Consider the following 24,331-nt stretch of genomic DNA (forward strand, 5'->3'; position numbering starts at 1 on the left):
AAAGTAAACATTCATCTGCATAACAGCAATGAGAATCTCTCACTGATTTATCCTTGTCATCATCATCACTATCATCATTATCACTTTCATCACTGTCTACATTTATTTGTAAATAAATTATATATTCATCATTATTATTAAATAGCATGGGAAAATAAGCAAATTAAAGAGAATAGTTATTTGGGGAATGGAATTTTGTTGTCATAAGAAATGAAATAATAAAATCATACTGGCTACTCTGATCAGCTGATAAAAAAGCTGAGATGTCTATAAAGGCAACTAGAATTTGAGGTTCCTCTCAGAAGAATGACGGTCCATTTCTATATAGACTTGTTCTATGGCCTGACCTTTCTGACTGGTTCATTGAAAATGCAATGATAGAGTTGAAATAAATGGTTTCTGCAATTCCTTCCACCTACCATACCATTCCAATAGCGATATCTAAGCATTAGCATTTACTTCTCATAGCAGAATCTAACTTTCTTTCCCCAAAAAATATACCCATTTTACTGAACACTTTTGCATAATAAATGTCCTCAACGTATTTTCTAAAATGCTCTCCACAAATCAAAATTTGGCCCGCAAAGGTTACCTACCTGTTCATTTTTGACTTCCTCTACTTTAAATGTCAGTCCAATGGTAGCTTTTCTGGCGTGGGTGCATTTCAGGATCATTTCATCATCGTAGAGCTATGGGGATGTTAGGGACTTATTCATTTCACACAGAGATCTTCGTTCCTGCTGTGCTTGCTACAGGGGCTGGAGAATATTTTCACCAGAACTTAGTTGATTCTGTTATTTTCCTGCTTCCAACACTCCCTCAATATTTGTGGACATACAATTTCAGTTAGATGAACAATACCTCAGATTCTGGATCTGTCACTTCACTGACTGTGCAGAGTTATATCCTTCAGCATCTTTGAATATTGCAGTTCAATATCTGCAAATTTGTATGAAAATATTTACTCAGATATTGTAAGCAGCTATGAATCACCTCTTAAGTTTGTTTATACTGTCAATCAATATTTCAGCTTTGAAGGGACCAAAACACTTGAAAAATCATACATAAACTACTTGTTTGCCTTTTCACAGGATAATTAATCCCAAAATAGCCCTACAAGTTCAAGGAATTCCCTTTCATTTTTCTAGAATTATTTAGGCAGAAATCTTAAGAAAATGGAAACCTATCTTCAATTATGCTATTTCTGCCAGGGTGTGCCTCAAGAACCATGTGAGAAAAGAGTAGATTAAGAAGAATATCCAAAGGGAATCTCTGTGTTGAGCTTTGGAAATGTTTGGCACCAGAAACCTGGGAAAGCCCAGTATGAATGTTGGCAGCACTATGCAGGCCTTAGAAGTCAAGCTGGCGTCATTGCAGAGCATGGCTTGTGAAACTGCTGTTTAGTGACATTCAGAAGAATACATGCAAATAGAAAAACATGAATGGCAGAGAAAATGCATTATTCAACTGCAAGTTTGCAGAGGGAACACAGAGTACAACAGATGAAGGGAGTAAAATTCAATTAATTGTGCTATTGTTAAGTAAAATAGACTTAAAAGTTTTTTTCAATTCTTCTATAAAATATTGGCACAATGTGTGGTATAAAACTACTATTCATTTTTTTTTCACATAGTGCTCCTCTTTCCTGAGTTGTATCCCCTCCTTCTGTCATGTTTACAGATTAAATGATCCTCTCCTGCCTACTCAACTAATATGGCTGATCTGGATTATTCTCATTGAACAAATCCTTTTCTAACTCCTGGCTACATTTCCTTGGGACAAGGATGAGCCCTTAGTTCAGTCCATAGACTAAAGAAACTTAAGCTATCTCTTTTTTTACTCCAGCTGGACCATTTTTAAAGGTAGTTTTACTTCATCAGAAGACTGTATGAAAGCCGGGCGGTGGTGGCACACGCCTTTAAACCCAGGACTCGGGAGGCAGAGGCAGGCAGATCTTTGTGAGTTCGAGGCCGGGCTGGACCAACAGCCTCTAAAACAATACAGAGAAATCCTGCCTTGTAAAAACTAAAAAAAAATAAAAGAAGACTGTATGACCATATATGTCTGTCATAGTCACCATTCTGTTGTTGTGAAGTGACACCATAGCCATGGCAATTCTTATAAAGGAAAGCATTTAATTGTAACTGGCTTACATTTCAGAGGTTTAGGCAATTTTCATTTGGTGGGAAGCAATGCAGACATGGTGCTGGAGAGGTAGCTGAGAGTTCTATCTCAGAATCAGTAGGCAACAGGAATAGAGAGATACTGGGCCTGGCTTGGGCTCTTGAAATCTCTTAGCCTACCCCAGTGACATACTTCCTCTAACAAGACCACACCTCCTAATACCTGTCAAGAAGAACCACTCTGTAATGGCCAAGCATTCAAATATATGAGCCTATGTGGTCCATTCTTACTCAAACCACCATGATGAACTTTAAGTACATTTTCTCCACATTCAAGTCTCCTTCTACATTCAGTTTCTGTAAACCCATATTGCTATAATAAATCATTTCTTTATTCAAGTTTGTTCAAGTTGAATTTTGCTCTTGGAAAATATTTTCCTTACTAAATAAATGTATTGGCACTATGATAAGTAACATAATATGTAAAAAGCATACACTACATTATCTCTTTTAGCTATCACAATAGCCTTACTCCTATATCCATATCATATATGGGAAATCTTAATAAGTCAGCACTTAAGTACCTTGTCTAAGCACGCACACTCTCTAAATAGTTGAGATATGACATAACATATTTACCATGAATTCACTACAAATAACATCTTAAATCTTTGATGCTCAGATTGTAATGAATAAAGGAAACAATGTCAAGATATTCATTCTGTGCAATAGCATCTGCAAGTATTTTGTTAGTGAAGTCATTATTGTTGATATTTTAATCATGAATATGTACACTGGAATTAATGTTTAAAGGTGTTTTATCAGGTAATTACATTTTATGTAGTTAATTATGACATACTGTAGAATATAATAAGAGGACTAAATAATAGATGCATGCATTTATTATAACAAATTTTTCTGCTCTGAGCTCAATCTTGGATTCAATGGGCATGATAATGGAACTTGGGCTAAGGATATCCAGGAGAATTCAGATGGGTTAAGAAAGCATAAAACTATGTGTCTTTCTAAAGTCCCCCTATGTTAATTCCTCTTGCCAAGTCTTCCTTTCTAACTCTTCATTCCTTGGGATGACTCAGTTTTGGTGTAACCTACATCAGGGGAACATTCTTTATTGAAAAATAATGACATTATAAAAAACGATGCTTAAACTATTAGGCTCCGAAAACTTACACACAAAAGATATCCAGTAGGTAAGTAGACTCATGGTTGACTATGTGTCTCAATTTTGATCACGAAAAATCAGCTCCATAAGTGTCAATCATTCCATCCTTAGCCTTACTATTTTTCTCAAAAATTACGTGATTAGTTCTCTAGAACAGTGACCTGCATATGCTCTATCACCTTTTTCCTTGGCAAAGCTGTTTATCATTCTGATTTTCCTCCATGGTTGCATGTTGGAAAGTTGACCAAGATAAAAAGAGCACAATAGTTACAGTAGATTCCTAAGTAAAAATCTGGATAGATTGAGTCTACATACCAGTTGTGTAGAACTTGGAGACATCTCCTAACATTATATTTTTTTCCTCACTTCACAATTGCAAAGAACACAATCAATTCAGACAGAACATGTTAGCCCATAAATTTATTTCCTGATTCTAAGCCTTAACATTGCCTGTGTTTATTTAATCACCCACAAGCATTTGTTGGTTTCTTTCCATGAGCCAGACCCTGAGCCAGAAAAACAAAAATTGACTCTAGTGTTCTTATAAATATAAGATGCTAAGATAAATAGTCATTAATCTTTTTTTTTGGATTTTATGAGACAGGGTTTCTCTCTATTGTTTTGGAGGCTGTCGGTCCAGCCCAGCCTCGAACTCACAGAGATCCGCCTGCCTCTGCCTCCCAAGTGCTGGGTTTAAAGGCGTGCGCCACCACTGCCTGGCCTTGTTAATATGAATAAGAAAAAAGGCAAACCCCCAAGAGCTGCTGCTGAGATCTATGGTGGAAAGATTTAGCCTGTTAGAATGACAAAGTTTTGAAATTGTTTGTATGACAAGAATTTGAGGCTGAGAACCAAGAGAGACACTATAATATATATCTAATGCTTTGTTATCCTGTCATTAATCACACTTTCTGGATCTTTATATCTTTGAGACCTGTCCCTTCCTTTGCTAATTATATCTGTAGCATTATTGGTGAGGGATTTTAGAAAATCACACTATTGATTTCATGCTTGAGACAAAAGTAGTCAGCAAAGAAGTGAGCTTCTCAGTTAAGTTGGGACAATGTAACTTATCTCCACAGAATGGGAAATCTGTGTAAACATGGCAGCTAGGTCTGCCTGATGTCTTACACTGAACACTGAAGAGGTGAAATGCAGAGAGAGAGAGAGAGAAAGAGAGAGAGAGAGAGAGAGAGAGAGAGAGAGAGAGAGAGAGAGAGAGAGAGAGAGAGAGAGAATGGGTGTGTGTGCTGCATATATGTGATATGGAAGTCTAGAAATGGAGACAGTATGGGTTAAATGAACACACACTTAGGCTCCAGTGGTGGCCAATACATGATTGCACTGCATATTAGGTTCTACACATCTGAACAACATTCATACTTTTACATTCATGAGCTCATTAAAATCGAGGGTTTCTGTTGTGCTTCACCAAAGAAAAGCATCTTAAGAAACACTTCAGCTTAAATATGGATGTGAAATGTGGAAGGACAGTGTTAAAATTGAGTGACCATGAGTTAACGTGATGGAGCTGCATACATTGCCTATCTTGCCAATAATTCTGACTACGCAAATGAGGCTAAGGTTTAGGTATGATATAGCATGTGAGTGGCAGTAAGTGCCCTGCAACTACATTATTCCTAGTAGTGAGATTAGTTCTGCCAAACCCAGTGTTTATAATGAATGACTGTGGGTTCCTTTGCTTTTTATTGTATGACTTTATAGTTAATTTTAATAACGATGACACAAGAGCAGAGCTTTTATGAATGCAATAGGGAAGAATATCAATCATGCTTTGTTGCATGACAAGCCAACCTAATGCCATGGTGGTGGTGATGATAATGTTTATCATTATTTTAGGTCTTGATTATGCTGATCAGTAATTTTGTTCTGCATTCAGCCAGATGATTCTTCCAGTTTGGACTAGTCTCACTCAGATGTCACTACTCCTGATGGGTCAGCTGACGAGCATCACATGGGCACATTTCACACGCAGCAGTTAACTCACTCCTGACAGAGACATGGGGCAAATAAACTACGTGCCATTTACAATCTAGTTAGCTTGTCAAAGCTTGTCATAATCAGCATTCTGAGAAAAGCAAGAGACTACATGCAAGTTTGGAAACATTGTTTGGGTCCTGCTTTGAGTTTCATAGGTACTTTCAAGCAAAGCAAGCTATATAGCCAAGCCTAGTGCTGATATATATGCTAAGGAGTATTACCAATGTAGGCACTCAAGGAGGTGTGGATGGACCAGGACTGTGCCTGCTGCTCCCTGACCCCAAGGGGTACAGTGAATGAACGCTGAATGTGACAAGAGATAACCATCTCCACGTGATAATTCATAGTTCTCAGGTCCATTGTGCCCTTTAAATAGATGGCAGAGTTAGGATGAGCTCAACAATTAAAAAGTATCATTTTAGAGTTCTTTCAAATAAAATGTTGGTATGTTATGCAGTATTTCATTTTCTTAGACTTTCTCTAATATTCCATTTCTCATAGATGGAATAAAATGCTGAAAAGGCAGGAGAAGGGAGGCCAGCAGGTGGCTAGTTCAGCAATCTAATCACCACCATGCTGGGGGAGGTTAAATATTTATGACAAATATGCTTTTTATCACACACTCTAATTTTTAAACTCAGATCCTCTAATCTTTTTGAGACTGAGACATTAATGACCTATGATTTTTTCTCCTTCTTCTTTAGGTTTTTTTTTCAATGTGGGGTGGCAAGATAGGTTAATTGCTCTTTTTTCATATACTTTCTGAAGACTGACACATTTTTGTTGGGACAGTTATAACACCAAGGGAGAGGATAAGAACTGGGAGTGGAAGGCAGTGATGAAAATCCACCTTTAATGCAGCTAAAGAATTGGGAGTCTATACAGACTTGGCTTTGACAGTGAGTGAGTCACCACAATTTGTTTATGACACTAGCTCTGCCATTTTTAACATTGTCATCTCTAGTAAATAAACACCTCTGGGGCTCATTCATTTTCATTGTTTGCTATTTTATTATGAGACTTTTATTATCATATAAAATAATGGATTTCAATGTGGCCTCATAAATATGTATCATTATTATTTGTACAAATTTCTTCTCATTATCCTGTCTTGACCTACTTCCCCTCCCACTGGCCTTCATCTCCGATAGTTCATCTTCTGTGTGTCTAGGGGTGTGTGTGTGTGTGTGTGTGTGTGTGTGTGTGTGTGTGTGTGTAGCTGTGTGTGTCTGTGTTTGTCTGTATGTGTGTTTGTAAAGAGTTAAGGGCAGAGACAGAGATGCAGATAGGTAAATTTGGATCATGTATATAGGGAAAAATGGGCATTTGTACCAGGATTTCTTTTAGGAAGGAGAGGGGCACAAGTCAGCTTCCAAATCATGACACAGAGATTTCTTAGCCGTTATGAATGCTGGGCCTTGCTTTGGCTCATTTCCTAGCTCTTTGTAACTTAAATTAAACTGTTTCTCTTTATCTACCTTTTGTCTCAGGGCTTTTTACCTTCTTTCTTTCTGTATATCTTATTTTCCTGCTGTTTCTATATTAGGCTGGCTGGTGGGTACTTGGCTTCCATGCCACTCTTTCTTCCCCAAACCTAGATTTCTCCTTCGATTTATTCTCTCTGCCTACCAGCTCTGCCTAGCTATTGGTCATTCAATTCTTTATTAGATCAATCAGGTGCCTTAAGCAGGCAAGGTGAAAGAAATGAAATACATCTTTACATAATTAAACACACATCCTAATATCATCAAACAAATGCAGCATAAACAAATGCGCCATACCTTTAGATAGTTAAAGTAATATTCCACAGTATAAATGAATGTAACACATCTTTGCTTCGTTAAATATTTCACAACAGGCACTATTTGCCTTTCTTTCCCCTCCCCCATGATCCTCCTCTCATGCTTTGATCCTATAGTCATTTCATATAGTCTACTTTTAATTTTATGTCACATATATACATACATATACACATGTGTGTGCACATGTATACACATACATACATACGCTGCTATTTTTCTTTGTTATTGACACAACCCTGATTAGCCTGGATGTCATAGAGATCTGCCTGCTTCTGCCTCTGTGCTAGAATTAAAGGAAGGCATCTAAGGCCATACCATCCTGAATGCTCTCTATCTTCTCTGTTTATCTTTCAGGTGAAATTCATTTCCTTTATTTTATGATGATTTCTAATACTATATATATATATGTATATATATATATCAATCACAGCACACATGGGGGTCAGAGAACAACCTATAGGAATTTATTTTCTCTTTCACAATGTAGGTCCCAGGGATAGAACTCAGGTCCTCAAACTTGTCAGCAAGAATCTTTAACTGTTAAGCCAAGCCATCTCACTAGTGCCAGGAGACAAAGAACATTGTTTTAACATGTATTGGCTTCCATTTGCTAGTGTACTATCATCTCCAGGAATTAAGTACCTAAAATCACTGTAAGTGTAGTATCTTAAATTGGCATGTTAAATGCATGAAGTATAAAGTGGACTCCAAGGAAGATGCTAGTTGCACACCTTTCCCAGTTTCTAGAAGCTGCCTGGACCTCCATTGACTTGTATCTGTAAACTGTCCTGCCTCATTTCTTCTTTCTCTGAATCTGATCTTCCTGCTTGTCACTTCCTTCCCTCCCTCTCCCCTCCTTCCCTCCCTCCCTTTCTCTCTTCCCCCATTTCTCTCAAGCACACCAGGACTTTGGCTATTGCATTTCCTAATAGGATCCTTAACTAACTGTAGCCACCATGTCTTTCTCATTCAAAGAATCATGCTCCTAAATTTGGAAGATTAAGAGGTTGCATCATTGCAGGAGCTATACTGTCATTGTAAAATGACACAACTCCCATGACTCCTGGAACAGTCCTAGCACATCACAATGCCTTGTGTGTGTAGCTGCTGCTGTTTGTGTTTTGTATCATCTCTACAGAATGTTTTCTCCCACACCTTATCTTCCCAGTACAACACAGGGTACTAGGAGGCATCATTATATTGCTTGATGTCTCACGCAACACTATTCAGCCACCGTGTATTGATTATGGCTCGCCATTCCCCTCCCCTCCTTCATCCAATAAGCTGTAATGGTTAATCTTGATTGTCCACTTGATTAGATTGAGACATGCCTAGCGTACTGGGAAAGCCCACCCCCTGGGTGTGTCTGTGAAGTATTATCCGGAGAGGATTGCTAATGTTGGAAGTACACTCAGAACCTGAGAGACACAATCCTGTTAGCTGGAGGGACAGAGGACCTGAGGCAACAAGAAATCTAGTGAGCAGGGCCACTCTCTTTTCCCTGCCAAGATCGGTGTGAGATGCTTCGCTCCACCGTCACTCTCCCAGCCCCACCACCATGAGCAAAGGAAATTCTTCCTCCTTAAGGTTGTCTTGTCATGAAAACAGGCTTAGCAGTTAAAGATTCTTGCTGACAAGTCTGATCACTAGGGTAGGCATGTATACTTTTGCTTGGATCACCCCACTTCTATGCACACTGAACTTTTTATCTATGTTAGATGCTATAGTGCCTTTTATTTCTATAAAATAACATTCAAATATTTCTTTCTTCACAAATGACCCAGCCATTTCTTTCTCCCAGAATGGTCACATAGGCTCTCTAAGAAACTCGTCTTCACTTTATTGAGGGACTTCCCATATCATGTTATAATTTCCAACATCCCAGTTCCTGAGTGGATTGTATTCTCTTTGGCCATTTCTGCACCTAGACCACTTAATATTTGGTACACAATTTTGAATCCCAAGCACATTTATCATTATAGACACGCTCAAAATCTTAGGTGGTCTGTGTTTTCAGAGTGCTGCCCCAGAAATCAAACTGTACTCATGGTCCTAACCTAATATCATTTAAACTAAAACTTTAAGCTCATACCTGGACTGGGATGGATGATGTGGGAAGCATGTGCTCCAGACAAATTCACCTTCACAGTCACTGGAGTAATAAGGAGAATAGGTAGTCTCAGCAAAGTCGATACACTGATTTATAAATTCACAGATGTACTTAAAAACCCTACAGTACCTCCTTCTCTGATTATTAGACCTAGTCTTCCAAGTGCCTACTGACAATTTGGGATAAGGTGTGAACTCACATAATAGTGGCAAAGAATAGATATCCTACTTTTGGCACATGAAATTACATGAATGGCTAATTTAGAGTAGAGCAACTGTGTGTTAGATCTGTTTCTAAGTAGGGGACCCACTCTGTGCTTACTACATAGATTTAGCTTGAATTGGGATTTACAGTCAAGTCCCCATCCCCTGGGTCAAACAGTTTTTAGTGATCTTTGATGTATTCCATAAGCTTCACTTGATCTCTTGACTCTACCTTCAGAACCTATGTCAGGCACTTTCTTCTGCCTCTCATAAAATTTTGAGCATCAGCAGAGTGAAAGTTTCCACATGATTTTCATTCCCCTGACCCCAAAAGGCTTGATTTGGACTTTAACAGACTTTTAGAAATTAATAATTGCCAGATGTATAAATTTGGTATAAAGGCAAAAGCAAAGATTAAGAAGTCTAATGTAAATGTGTTCTCAGTTTTGAATTTTGTCCCAGATCAGAGCAGTGCATTCTGCATTCGCTATGGAGAACTCTTGTTAAATTTTTGTGATCTTGCCAAATTGCATTAGTCTTTGCATTTGGATCTTCCCTGCATATGAGACTGGCCCCATTCTCCCTCTCTCCCTAAGTCCCTTGCCAGTGCTCTGTATGCAGCTAAGGACATGAATTCCCCTCTTCTCCTAGAGTACCAATTCACGGTACTGAACAAACTATCCCTTTCTGTTTCACCAAAAACACATCTGTCATCCTGGATTGTCTTCACAAGGTGAAGAAGTAAAGTGTTCTTCTGTACCTTTTTTTGTGTTATAATTGTCCAGTCGTGAGTCATGGGATAGGAAGCTTCATGTGACCGCTGAGCCATGGAACCTTCCTATGCACCATGCTTTGTCTCCAGAAGTCACACACACATCACACCATATTAATGACTAGAGTTCCATTCTACTTTTTATTGCTAATACTATTTCACATTCTATTTACTAGATTAAAATCCAAAGACCATTTAAATTGTTATTCACTCATGACAGACTTCTGTCATGGTATTTTTCTCAGGACTTCCATGTTACATTCACTTGGCTATGGGAGCAGCAAATTGCTTGATATTTGGAATGAGCTCTCCCAACTAATGAAAAGTGGGAATTCTCAGAGACCTATGCTTTGGAGGGTGACCCCTGGGTACTTCCAGACAGTGAACTGCATGAGGATAACACTAAGCCTGATGACCTTCACATTGTTGACCACAGGGCCTGGCCATTCCCAGGAGAGGCAAGGAGGATTACTTTCATGAGTACAGCAAGCTCCTTCTCTATTCACAGTGTTCTAGGCATGGGGGTTGACAGATGCCATTCTGGCAGTAGGCTATTAAAGATGTAGCTTAACTTGTTGACTCTGATGACAAAATGAACTCCATTTAACATATGAAGACACAGGCCCAGCAGAATCTGGAGCTCATAGAGAATTAGTAGAATGTGCATGTCCCAAGAAGACCCAGACTGGAGATCACAAATTGGAGGTACAGATCTAGATAAAATTCCATGTCAATGCAAATAAAAGTTGATTGGAGTGAATGAATGAATAACTATGACACAATTCCACAGCCCAGACATTTCTACTCTCAGCTGGGACATCAACCGTATACAGAGCTTCATGCCAGCCTAAGGAGAAATGATCCAACCAGAGGAAGGAGGAGAGATAGACAATGTCATTTGTTTCCTACTAGCCCCATGACACCCACATTTAATTTTCTCACTGAGGATATTTTCCCTTGTGTCAGCACAGTTTAGGAAATTGATCATTGCAGGGTAGGCCATATTTATTCTATTAAGGAAAGGGCAGAGTGAGGTTATGCACCAACAGAGTTAGAGGCCCTTCTGCAGGAGCAGACCCATGTTTATTATTTGGTTATTTTTCTACACCTTATCTTTACTCTTACTATCCCAGGATGAGCAAGCATCCCAGGACATCTTTGCTTTGCCCTGAGTGGGGAGAAAAAAGTCTATAGTATTGAGTTACTTCTTCCTTTCTGTGTCACAGCTTCATCTATGCCACAAGAGTCATTTTTCCTTTGATGATGTCATTCTCCTTCTTTGAAAATAATAGTACCACTCTTCTTTGGTTTGCTGGCTTTGAGGAGTGAATAGGATGACTGGCAAAATGACAGATATTTTCTGCTCTAAGGTGGTGGTACTTTGCTGATTTGGCCAAAATAGTCACAGGAATTGGAAAATTGTGACATAATGGAAAAAGCAATGGTTTGTAGACAATTCTTCCAGAGCTCAGTTCTTTCTCAGATCTCTTCACATCTCACTGTGAGAAGACATGGCCTCTTTGCCTCTAGATATGCTACAGTCTAGGTTATTACTACAGTATGCAAAAATATTTTAGCTGCATCCTGAGCTTCTCCCACCCCATGAAGTATCAGATATCAACTCTTATGTTTGAGCTCATGTCTGAACATCCTCTTCTCCAGAGACTGCAGCTTTGCTTTGTTCCCACTATCCAAAAATACTCATCGATTAAGTGAACTAGGAGCACAATGGTGTGCATATCCTAGCATCAGTCCTGAAAAAGATCAGCATTTAGAGAAAGAAAGAAGGACGTGTCAAGGTACCATTTACCAAGTGCCTACCAATTGTCAAGAATCCTGCTGGTTCTTACAGCCACTAGGATATATGCTTTGCTTTTAATTACATAAATGTATTTCAGTAATATTGACCCACCAAGGAACAATGTGAATACCAAATGAATTAAGTGCTACTTGGAAGGGTTGTGGATACTAAGATACGAATAAACAGATGAGCCAACATGTGGGAGAAGACACACAACATAGAGATGTCTACCCTAAGTGTCCTGGGCTTGGTCCAGCCTGAGTGATGAGCCCCACTTGAACAAATTTCTGTTCCATATCCTACAGGCCCCCTTCGGCCACCTTAAATTGCTCGTAAGCAAAATACTTCAGGTCTTTTACAAGGTCAAGGGCTATATTTATTGGTATTCTATCATTTGTATAGGAAAACCTGTATTGCTAGTTGAGATAATTTTCTAAATTTTTGTCAAGGATAATAAGGAATGATGTTCATCCACCATGTCATTTAATTTACTTGATGACAGTTGAATATTACACCAGTGCTTAGTGTATGGGTGTCATTTGTCCCGGTTTGCAGATGTGAGAACTGAGAATCGTGTTCATCCAAGTCACAGCCCTTCACAGTGGAGCTGAAATCATAACCCAAGTCAGTCTGACTCCCAGTATAGATCCCAACTATGAAGTTTTGAGAATAAAAGAAATCTCCTTTCCTAATACTCATGGGATGCACAGAGCATCTGCAAACTTCCCACCAACATTTCCAGAGCTTGGATGCTGCCCAAGAAGTAATTAAAGTGTAGTGCAACTGACTGCTTCTGTATTAAAGGTTGTAACATCACAGTGAATGGAGTCCGGGTCTTCCATCTGGCAAAGTCCAGGTATTTGGTAACTTAGTTCCTTCCTCACAAAGAGCTGCACTTTGAATCAGTCACTGCAGGGTATTTGAGTTACAGCACTGAAGAAAGTAAGCCTCCTCCCTGCAGCACTCTACTGTCAGTCTGGTGAAAACTACCGGGGGTTGAGAGTAGGTGGAGCTGCAAGCCCTCCAAAAATATTCTAATAATTCTGGCTGATAAGGAAAGAGAGCATTCCAGTGTTAGGGTGTACCGAGTGACTAAACCAACATCCAGAAAAAAAGTAGGTCAGTGATAAAATACAGGGATCACTTAGGGGGTTGGTGACTGAATCTAGATTCTCCTGGGTTCTGGAAAAGAATTAGAGGCAGGCAGTTCAGGCAGAGAAGTGTCAGGTACAAGATACAACTTACAGGATTAGACATTTTGTTGTAAGGTGGAAGGAACCTTTGTAAATACCAAAGATGTGGGGGGTGGAGGAGCTGAAGTCAACACCATAGGAAATGATGTATAGGACAGCCTGGTCCTGGGGCAGGAGTCTTTCTGAACTCCTACCCATCTCAGCAGAGCCACTGTTCATACAGACTCTCCATCCCTCCAAGTCTGCTTCCTGTCGAATTTTGAGGCCACTCAGTATATGTCAGGTATGATTTGAGCATTTGAACTTTCTGGCTAGTGAGGTTAGGCAGGTGTACAGAAAGTCGATGGCCTTGAGGTTTCCTTCTCAGCTCCAATAAGTCCTACAGTTATTGGCAGAAACTGATGCTCTGCCAACAAAGGTTATAGACACCATGATGACTCCTCCATGGAGGGTGCTAGGGAAGTGATGGCAGTGTGACTGTAGCTAGGGCTCCACTTTATATCAGCTCTCTTGCTTTTTCCTCCTTCACATGTCCCTTTCTCCTCATGCAGGTATTGAACCCTCTCCTTGCAAACATTTGGCTGAAATTAGAGCTGGTAATTTTCATTTTAGACCTTATTGCAGGATGAGACAACCTGAATCAGAGATGTAGGGCCATGGCAAAGGCTTTGAAATCTTATTGTTCTATTTTGTGAGCTCAAAGTACATGTTCAACAGCCCATGAGACACATAGATGCTAATTTTCAATGGGAAGTATAGCCATCATGTTAAACAAAATGATTCAATAGAATTTCATATATTGAAGCTGTTGAACAGCTTTAGCATCAGTTTTTATCATTGGGCCTATCTTAGTCAATATGCTATAGCTATGAAGAGATACCATGACTATCGAAACTCTAATACAGGAAAACATTTAATTGGGGCGGACTTACAGTTCAGAGGTTTAGTCTATTGTCCTTGTGGTAGGAAGAATGGTGGCATGCAGGCATAAATGGTGCTGGAGAAGTAGCTTGAGAGTTCTACATCATGATCCACAGGGAGCAGGCAGAGACACAGGACATGACTTGAGCATTTGCCTACCCACAGTAACACACTTCCTCCAACAAGGCCACACCTACTCCAACTAGTCCACACCTCCTAATCCCTGTCACCTAGTGCCATTTCTGATGCATTCAAATACATGAGCCTAGGGAGGTTATTTCTATTCAAACCACCAGTGTCTCAAGTGTGTCATTGGATAGTCACTCTCCGTTCACCTTGTGAAATATGAAACCTCTTTCCACAAAGGAGTGTGTGTGGAATGCTTCTTCTCAGTAGTTATGTCTATTGAGGGGTGTTTGTGATCATCTGGGCCTTCACTAAGGCATCCATCCATTGCTCAGTTCATACTGGATAGGCCATTAGGAGGTGGCATCTTGTCGGAGAAAGTGCATTATATGGATGTACCCTACATGTATTTCCTCAGCCCTTGACTTTCTCTCCATTTCCCAGATGCCATTAAGTCATTATCTTTCTTCAACTACGGTCCTCCTCCATGATGCTCTGGTTTGCAGACCTAAAAATCAATGTTGCTTATTGGCCTAACAAACACAAATACTACTTAGGTCATCACAAAGTATGCTCCCATATATCCTCAAACATTTTCACAGCAGTCCATTGAGGTCTGTAGAATTTCCATCCCCTCAATGAAGAGGCTATAAGCCTAAAAGAAGATCACATGACTTCTCCACTGACAGATTGAATCACTGATGACACCAAACACTAAGATTAAATTCTATCCTTCCAAAACTAGTTACAAAGTCCTAACACTGACTAACTCAGAATGTGACTGGCCTTAGAGTTGGGGTACACATAACCTGAAGTGACATCAGTAGAATGTCCCTTCATGCAACATATATGGTTTTCTTCTGACAATGGTGAGCTTTGGTACAAGAAGGGCTGATTTTTGAAGATGGAAGTAAAATTCAGACTGATGTTTATTTGTTTTGTTTATCATGAGTTGTCAGCAGGCCATCTGAAGCTTAAAGAGTGGTATGAAATGGATTTTCTTTTCTAATTGTCTTACAGACTTTACATTGATGATACCTTGCTCTTAGAATTGTGGCCTCCATATCTATGAAAGCGTGCATTCTTATTGTTTAAACTATACTTTGTAGTGTTGCGGTAGCCTCAGTTAATTACCACATCAGGATTCAGTGTCATGTGTGTCTTGAAACGCATTGTTTGGTATCCACCTACCAGCAGGCTGAGAATTGGAAATGGCACACGGATACAAGCCTCAAATATGTAAGTTTTCACACACACACACACACACACACACACACACACACCTACCTACCTACCTACCTCTAGGTTACTAGAGAATATAAAAAACTAACACTTATATATAATTCTTTTTCCCCCTTTTAAATTTCTTCTTTTGAATTTCATTTTACATTCCAACTACAGTTCAATGAATTTCATGAGGATTTCCTACTTTTTCCAGGCTGTGCTTCTTGCAAGTGGAAACTATTCTACATGTATTTGTGGAGAGCCTGCTTCAAGGCAAGCAAGTGAAGTGTGGGCAGAAGCTGGCAGAAAGAGGAAAAAGACAAGCATATACATACACGAGCTGACATAGAGATGAAGCTGGTTTTGGAGAACAAAGAAAAGAAACTGCATTGGAGCAGTACTGGGCAGATTAGGACATGTTCTGGAACCTTTCTTTGTTGGTTTGTTACAGTTGCTATGATGATGCCCAACAAACCCAACCTTTTAAACAATAGGAGTGCATAGTCCTATAGTTCTATAGATCAGAAGTTCAAGTTTAAGGGTAGGGTGGGGTTGGCTGGTAAAGAGCTGCCTCATTCCTATTTATCTCAAAGTCTTCTTCATTCTAGATGTTTCCCTGTATTCAAATGCCCTATGTTAATAGGGACACTAGTCACACTGGATCATGGCCCATACTGATGACCACACTTTACCCTACTTTTGTCTATTAAAAGTTTATCTCTAACAGGGTCATATTCTGAGGGCCTCGGTGTTAAGATTATAAAACCTCTGCTGAATAGTACTCCATTGTGTAAATGTACCACATTTTCTCTATCCACTCTTCAGTTGAGGAGCATCTAGGTTGCTTCCAGGTTCTGACTATTACAAATAATGCTTCTATGAACACAGTGGAACAGACATCCTTCTTGAAAACAATGGAATCTTAAAATTTACATGCAAATGGATGGCACTAGAAGAAACCATCCTGAGTGAGGTAACCCAGTCACAAAAAGAGAAACATGTTATGTACTCATTCATTTATGGATTTTAGACATGATCAGGGGAGGGCCAGCATAAAATCCTACTGCTAGAGAGTCTAGGAAACAGAATCTTCATCCAGTGACTGATGAAAACAGAGGCAGATACCCACAGACAAACATTCAACTGAACTCCTGGAATCAAGTATCAGAAAGAGAGAACTGATGGGCAAAGGAGTTAAGACTGGGCTGGTTTAATCCACAGAAACAGTTGACCTGAACAAGGGGGAGCTCTTGGGCCCCAGACTGATGGATGTGTGGAAAGCATGGGACTGACCCAGACCCCCTGAAGGTGGGTGTCGGTGAGCAGGTAATCTATGGGGCCTTGGGTAGTATTTATCCCTGGCATACAAACAGATTTTGAGTGCCCATGCCACAATATGGGAAGCTCTCTGTGGGAACTCTTGGGGGAGGGCCTAGGCCCTGCCCGGGAGATCCACCACAGAGGGCCTCACCCTCCCTGGGGATTGGAGTGGAGATTGGGTGGGGTACTGGGGAACCTGGTGGGGAGGGCGGGGGAGAGAGAGCTGGGATTGACATGTGAAACAAGCTTGTTTCTAATTTAAATAAATAAAAGAAGAAGACTAAGGATTGAGATGTGAACCGGCATAAGCTCCTATGCACAGGAACGCAGCAGGAATGCTGATGTCCTATCAGGAGGCACTGTGCTAGGAACTGATATAATTTTTAATCCTTTGGGCAGCTCATGTGTACTCTGCACAGGTTTAGTCATAGGGATTATTCAGAGAAAACAGAAATGAGACATTTATTTTGAATCCCAATAGTGAAGGGCTATGTTTTTCCTGTGGGACAGCAACATGACTGAAGGGCACTAAGAAACAAAACTCATCCTCCTGAGTGCAGCTTAAAATAGGTGATGATGTACTGTACAGAGAACTTCAGCCTGGCAAATGTGAACAGACTTCATGCTCAAAACTTGTCAACAGATCCCCCTACTTGATTATAACAAAATAGTGTCTTTTCAAATCTATGAAGGTTGTCTTTATTTCCTAAAAAAAAGAAAAGAAAAAAACAATTATAAAAAAAACAATTATAAAACCTTGATTCAGGGAAGGTGCAGGAGAAGGTACCAAGCATAGTCCAATCCAAAGTATTTGCTATTTCAAATTTTCTTAGTTATTTTATATCAAGTTATGTAAAGGAGTCAATGGAAGTGTTGTGTTCTACATTCCTGCTTATGAAACAAGGACAGTAAAGCTGCCAGGAATATCCCCAGGTAATGAGTTTTGGCAGCAATTGTATTACTTAAGAAGGTACCCTTGTGAGTGTCTTCTGGTCCTTTCCTGGTGCTTAAGGTGAGTAGAGGCCCCCTCTGAGCCCCAACTCCCTACATCCCTGGCTCCATCTCTCTGGGCTTTTTCTGTGCCCAGAAGGATCACCCTGAGTCTGCCCACACTTCAGTCTTCAGTGTCTTCTGGTCCTTTCCTTGTGCTTAAGGTGAGTGGGGACCCTGCTCTGAGGCCCAACTCACTACATCTCCAGCTCCATCTCCCTGGACATTTGCTGTGTCTAGACGAAACCTGTGCCTCCAGGAAGGATCACCCTGAGTCTGCCCACACCTGTGTCTTCCGGTCATTTCCTGGTACTTAAGGAGAGGAAGAGACCCCATGAGTTCCCACTGAAATAAAGGATGAGAAGAAGGCAATATAAAAACACAGCCAACAACAGAGGAACCAGTATGACACCACCAGGGTCTAGAAACTTTACACCAGCAAGACCTGAACATATCAACACAGATGAAACAGAAAAGAATGACCTTCAAAACAATCTCCTGAAAGTGATAGAAGCCCTCAAAGAGGATATGAGAAAATCCCTTAAAGAAATGAAGAAAACAAAAACCAAAAAATGAAAGAAATCAACAAATCACTTAAAGAAAGCAAGGAACCCCAAGAAAAAAAATCAAACAGATGAGGGAAACAATTCTAACAGTTCAAGACCTGAAAACCAAAATGGAGACAATAAGAAAAACACAAACTGAGGTAATGCTGGAATTCGAAAGGCTGAAAAACCAATCAGGAACTACAGATGCAAGCCTAACTAACAGAATATAAGAGATGGAAGACAGAATCTCGTGCACTGAAGATAAACTAGAGGAAATAGATTCATCAACAAAAGAAAGTCTTAAATCTAACAAATCCTTTACACAAAAATATCCAGGAAATATGGGGCACCGTGAAAAGACCAAATCTAAGAATAATAGGTATAGAAGGTAAAGCAGCCCAGCTCAATGATACAGAAAACATATTCAACAAAATCATAGAAAAATTTTCCCAACCTGAAGAAGGAGATGCCTATGAAACTACAAGAAGCTTACGGAACACCAAATAGACTGGACCAAAAAAAAAAGTCCCCTCGCCACATAATGATCAAAACACCAAACATACAGAATAAAGAACAAATACTAAAAGCAGAAAAGCAAAAAGGCCAAGTAACATATAAAGGCAAACCTATCAGAATTACATCCAACTTCTCTCATGGAAACTATGAAAGCCAGAAGGACCTGGATAGATGTTCTACAAACACTAAGAGATCACAGATTCCATCCCAGACTACTATTCCCAGAAAAAATCTCAGTCACTATACATGAAGTAAACAAGATATTCCATGGCAAAACCAGATTTATGAAATACGTATCCACAAATCCAACCCTACAGAAAGTTCTAGAAGGAAAACTCTGACCCAAGGAAGTTAAAATACAAACTACACTCAAAATAACAAGGGCAATAGATAATCTAACTTTAGTAGAAATCAGAAATAGGAGAAAAGATCACACATAAATCCACCACCAAAAAACAGATCTAAAGCAAACAAGAATCCACAATCAGTGGTCATTAATATCCCTGAATATCAATGGTATTAACACACCTATAAAACGACATAGGCTAACAGAATGGATACAAAGACAGAATCCATCCTTTCTGCTACATACAAGAAACACACCTCAGTTTCAAAGACAGATGCTACCTCAAGGTTAAGGGTTGGGAAAAGAATTTCCAATCAAATGGATGTAAGAAGCAAGCAGGTATAGCTATCCTAATATTTAATACAAATAGACTTCAAACCAAAATTTATCAAAAGAGACAAAGAAGGTCACTTCATATTCATCATAGGAAAAATCCATCAGGAAGAAGTCTCAATTCTGAACATATATGCCCCAAATATAAAGGCACCCATGTTCATAAAAGAAACATTACTGCAACTCAAATCACATATTGAAAAACCTCAATACACCCCCCTTGAGACCCAGAAGGTTGCCTCAGTGGAAAATTCTACCGGGCCAGGAACACCCCTGGCCACCATGGCCTCACCCCATACGAGATCCTCTATGGAGGACCTCCCCCTGCTGTAACCTTCTTTGATTCTGATATTTCTGCCTATGCTACTACCCCAATCCTGTAGGCACACCTCCAAGCCTTACAGATACTCCAGGAGTAGATTTGGAAGCCTTTGGCAGCGGCATACCGGGAGAAGGGACCACCTTCCTGGCCCCATCCCCACCAGATTGGTGACCAGGTCTATGTGAGGAAACACCAGCCCAAAACTTTGGAACCATGTTGGAAAGGACTGTACACCGTGCTGCTGACCACCCTGACTGCTCTAAAAGTAGATAGCATTGCATCACACATAATGGCCACACCCCAAGAAGACCAAAAGGACCTGCCCACCACCACGGCATGGAAACTCCAGCACACCCAAAATCCCCTCAAAATAAGACTCCTAAAGGAGCCCTAACCTTGCTTGTAGTTGCTTTAAGTGTGCTCCCCGTAGGCCTCTGGGGCCACACTAATTCTAGTCCTCATGCACCCCAACTACTTACCTGGCAGGTGATGTCACAGACAGGGGATATGGTTTGGTTGGCATCTAAGGAAGCTCCCCCTGGCACATGGTGGCCACCTCTGTTTCCTACGATTTGTGCCCTAGCAGAGGGATTAAGCTACTAGTACATCCCTGAACCGACACCTGATAGGGCACCCCCAGAGGAACCACTAGATAAGTATGGTATCGGGGACTTCTTTTGCAAACAGTGGAGTTGTGAGACCACAGGAGAGGCTCCATGGCACCCCTCGTCAAGCTGGGACGTAATTACTGTTGGCAGGAAAAACCAGACTTCAAACACCCTTAATATAACTTTCACAAGTCCGGGAAAACAGTTCAACGGACGGGTTGGGGGACGAACCTGGGGACTAAGATTCTATGTGCCAGGGCGAGATATGGGACTTTCATTCCAAATTAGACTCAAGATAACCAGTCCACTAACGGCTCCCGTAGGACCTAATGATGTGTTGTCAGAACAAGGGCCACCTAAAGCCCCAAAACCCCAACTTCCCCCAGCCTCCTTCAACGGGACAGAGACTCTTCAGCTTGGTACAAGGGACTTTTTTGGCCCTCAACAACACCCAGCTAACCCTTACTACCTCTTGTTGGCTATGCCTAGCGTCTACGCCCCCCTATTATGAAGGGATTGTCCTGATGGGAAACTTTACTAACATCACCACCAGCCCTAACTGCGGCTGGGAGGAGGACCATAGGTTAGCACTCATTCAAGTTTCTGACCAGGGTCTATGCCTAGGAACACCTCCGCCCTCCTAGTAGGGCCTCTGTAACTGAATCGTCCAGCAGCCAGAAAGTCTAAATTACCTGGTCCCAGAATCGGGGCTCTGGTGGGCATGTAATACTGGGCTGACACCCTGTGTGCACACCCAAGTCCTAAGTGCCTCCAAAGAATTTTGTGTTCTAGTCCACTTGTTTCCCCGTGTATATTATCACCCTCCTGAAGTTGTGGAACAAGTTTATGAGGGAATCCCATTAAGGTACAAGAGGGAGCCCATATCACTTACCCTAGCCCTCCTATTGGGGGCAGGAATGGCAGCCGGAATAGGCACAGAAGTGGCTACACTGGTTCAAGGGTCCCAAGGATATTCAGAATTAAAACTAGCCATTGAGGAAGATATTAAAGCAGTTGAGGGGTCTAATACTAAATTAGAATTGTCTGTTGCTTCCCTGGCTGAGGTTGCCTTGCAAAACCAAAGAGGCCTCGACCTCCTTTTTCTTAAGGAAGGTGGACTCTGTGCCACCCTAAAAGAAGAATATTGTTTCTATGTTAACCATTCTGGGGTCATACGAGATTCCATGGCAAAACTTAGGGAAAGACTCAACCAACGCCGGAGAGATCAGGAATCTCAACAAGGATGGTTTGAGATCTGGTTCAATGGGTCCCCCTGGCTGACCACCCTGATTTCTACCATACTAGGTCCTCTGGCTATTTTGTTACTGATCCTTACTTTTGGCCCCTGTATTTTAAATCACCTTATGATGTTCATTAAGGAACACCTATCTATCACCCAAGCCCTGGTTCTCACACAACAGTACCAAGCTGTTAAACAACAAGAGGGACCATAAATTTTAGGATTAAAACTTCACAAAAAGAAATGGGGGAATGAAAAAAACTCAATACAACCCCCTTGAGACCCATAAGGTTGCTTCAGTGGAAAATTCCCCAAGGTCCCCTAGACAGGGAACAAGGTCAGATTGAAAAGAACATCTGGTCCAGCGTGCTGATGCAGGAAACCGGCAGGCTGTTAAGATAAACTTAATTCTGACCTTGTGGTCTCTCCAGGAAGGATGAGTTATGCCCGCGTTCTAACAATACCCCTATTGCTTGCCCAGATCTGCACCTGCAGTGGCTCCTCTTCTTACAATACCCCTATTGCTTTGCTTGCCAAAATTATGTACATAAAAAGAAAACTGTCCTAAAGCCCGGCGCGCTCAGCTAGCTAAGGTTGCTGGAGTGCCCACAGATGCCTGTGTAAACAATAAACCTCTTGCAGTTTGCATCCAACTGTCTGGTTATTGAGCTCAGGACATCACGAGGTATTCAGCCTGAATACTTTAGGTCTTTCAATATCAAACCCCACACATGTATAGTGGGAGACTTCAACACCCCACTCACACCACTGGACAGGTCCACCAGAAAGAAACTTAACAAAGAAACAATGGAACTAACAGAAGTTATCATCCAATTGGGTTTAACAAACATCTATAGAACATTCCACCCAAACAAAAAAGAATATACCTTCTTTTCAGCACCACATGGAACCTTCTCTAAAATCAAACACATACTTGGCAGTAAAGCAAACCTCAGCAGATACAAAAAATGGAATAACTCTCTGTATCATGTTAGACCACCATGACTTAAAATTAGAATTCAACATCAACACAAATTGCAGAACCCTCACAAACTCATGGAAATTGAACAATGCTCAATTGCATCACCCCTGGGGAAAAGAAGAAAAGAGAGAGAGAGAGAGAGAGAGAGAGAGAGAGAGAGAGAGAGAGAGAGAGAGAGAGAGAAGACTTTCTAGAATTCATTGAAAATGAAGGCACAAATACCCAAACCTTTGGGATACTTTGAAAGCAGTTCTAAGAGGAAAATTCATAACACTAAGTGCCCACATGAAGAAACTGGAGAATTGCCACACTAGAGAATTAACAGAACACCTGAAAGCTCTAGAATAAAGAGAAGTAAACTCACGTAGAAGGAGTACATGCCAGGAAATAATCAAATTGAGAGCTGAAATCAATAATGTAGAAACAAAGAAGACAATATAAATAATCAATGAAACAAAGAGTTCTTGGAGAAAATCAACAAGATAGATAAACCTTTATCAAACCTAACTAAAAGACAGAGACAGAACATGCTAATTAACAAAATCAGAAATGAAAAAGGAGACAAAACAACAGACACTGGGGAAATCCAAAGAATCATACTTTGAAATTTTGTACTCCAGTAAATTGGAAAAATCTAAAGGAAATGGATGATTTTCTGGATAGATATCACTTACCAAAATTAAATCAAGAAGAGATAAGCAATTTAGACAGATCTATATCACCTAAAGAAATAGAAGGAGCCATAAAAAGTCTTCCAAATAAGAAAAGTCCAGCGCCACATGGTTTCAGGGAGGAATTCTACCAAAAATTCAAGGAAGACCTAATATCAATACTCTTCAAATTGTTCCACACAATAGAAGCAGAAGGATCACTGCCAATTTCTTTTTATGAAACTACAATTACTATAACCAAACCACCCAAAGACACAACCAAGATAGGGAATTACAGAGCAGTCTCCCTCAAGAACATTGATGCAAAAAATACTCAATGAAATAGTGGCAAATCGAATCCAAGAACACATCAGAAAAATCATACACCATGATCAAGTAGGCTTCATCCCAGGGATTCAGGGATGGTTCAACATATGAAAAATCCATCAATGTAATCTACCATATAAACAATATGAAAAAGAAAAACCACATGATCATCTCACTAGATGCTGAAAAAATCCAACACCCCTTCATGATAAAGGTTTTGGAGAGATCAGGAATAACAGGAACATGCATAAACATAATAAAAGCTATACACAGCAAACCAACAGCCAGTATCAAGCTAAATAGAGAGAAACTAAAGGCAATTCCTCTAAAATCAGGAACAAGACAAGGATGTCCACACCCTCCATATGTCTTCAATATTGTTCTTGAAGTTCTAGCTAGAGCAATAAGACAACAAAAGGAGATCAAGGGGATTTGAATTGGAAAGGAAGAAGTCAAACTTTCACTATTTGCAGACAATATGATAGTCTTCATAAGCGACCCAAAGCAATCTACTAGGAAACTCCTAAAGCTGATAAACACGTTCAGCAAAGTGGGAGGATACAAAATATACTAAAAAAATCAGTAGCCCTACTTTATATAGACAATAAAGGTGATGAGAAAGAAATCAGAGAAACATCACCCTTTACAATAGCCAAAAACACCATAAAATATCTTGAGATAACTCTAATC

General features: G+C 40.3%; 2 long non-coding RNA genes across 2 annotated transcripts; both read right to left on the reverse strand.

Annotated features, from left to right (window-relative positions):
- Positions 1-576: 576 nt before the first annotated feature.
- On the reverse strand, positions 577-9,254 carry LOC121140670. The gene is made up of 3 exons (XR_005877595.1): positions 9,202-9,254; positions 862-939; positions 577-758 (listed from the first exon to the last, which is right to left on the reverse strand). It is a non-coding gene; the product is annotated as an uncharacterized LOC121140670 (long non-coding RNA).
- Positions 9,255-17,216: 7,962 nt separating this feature from the next.
- On the reverse strand, positions 17,217-20,763 carry LOC121140671. The gene is made up of 2 exons (XR_005877596.1): positions 20,314-20,763; positions 17,217-17,485 (listed from the first exon to the last, which is right to left on the reverse strand). It is a non-coding gene; the product is annotated as an uncharacterized LOC121140671 (long non-coding RNA).
- Between the last annotated feature and the right edge of the window lie 3,568 nt (positions 20,764-24,331).

Source organism: Mesocricetus auratus, unplaced genomic scaffold, assembly GCF_017639785.1.
Source record: "Mesocricetus auratus isolate SY011 unplaced genomic scaffold, BCM_Maur_2.0 Super-Scaffold_100006, whole genome shotgun sequence".
NCBI lineage: Eukaryota > Metazoa > Chordata > Mammalia > Rodentia > Cricetidae > Mesocricetus > Mesocricetus auratus.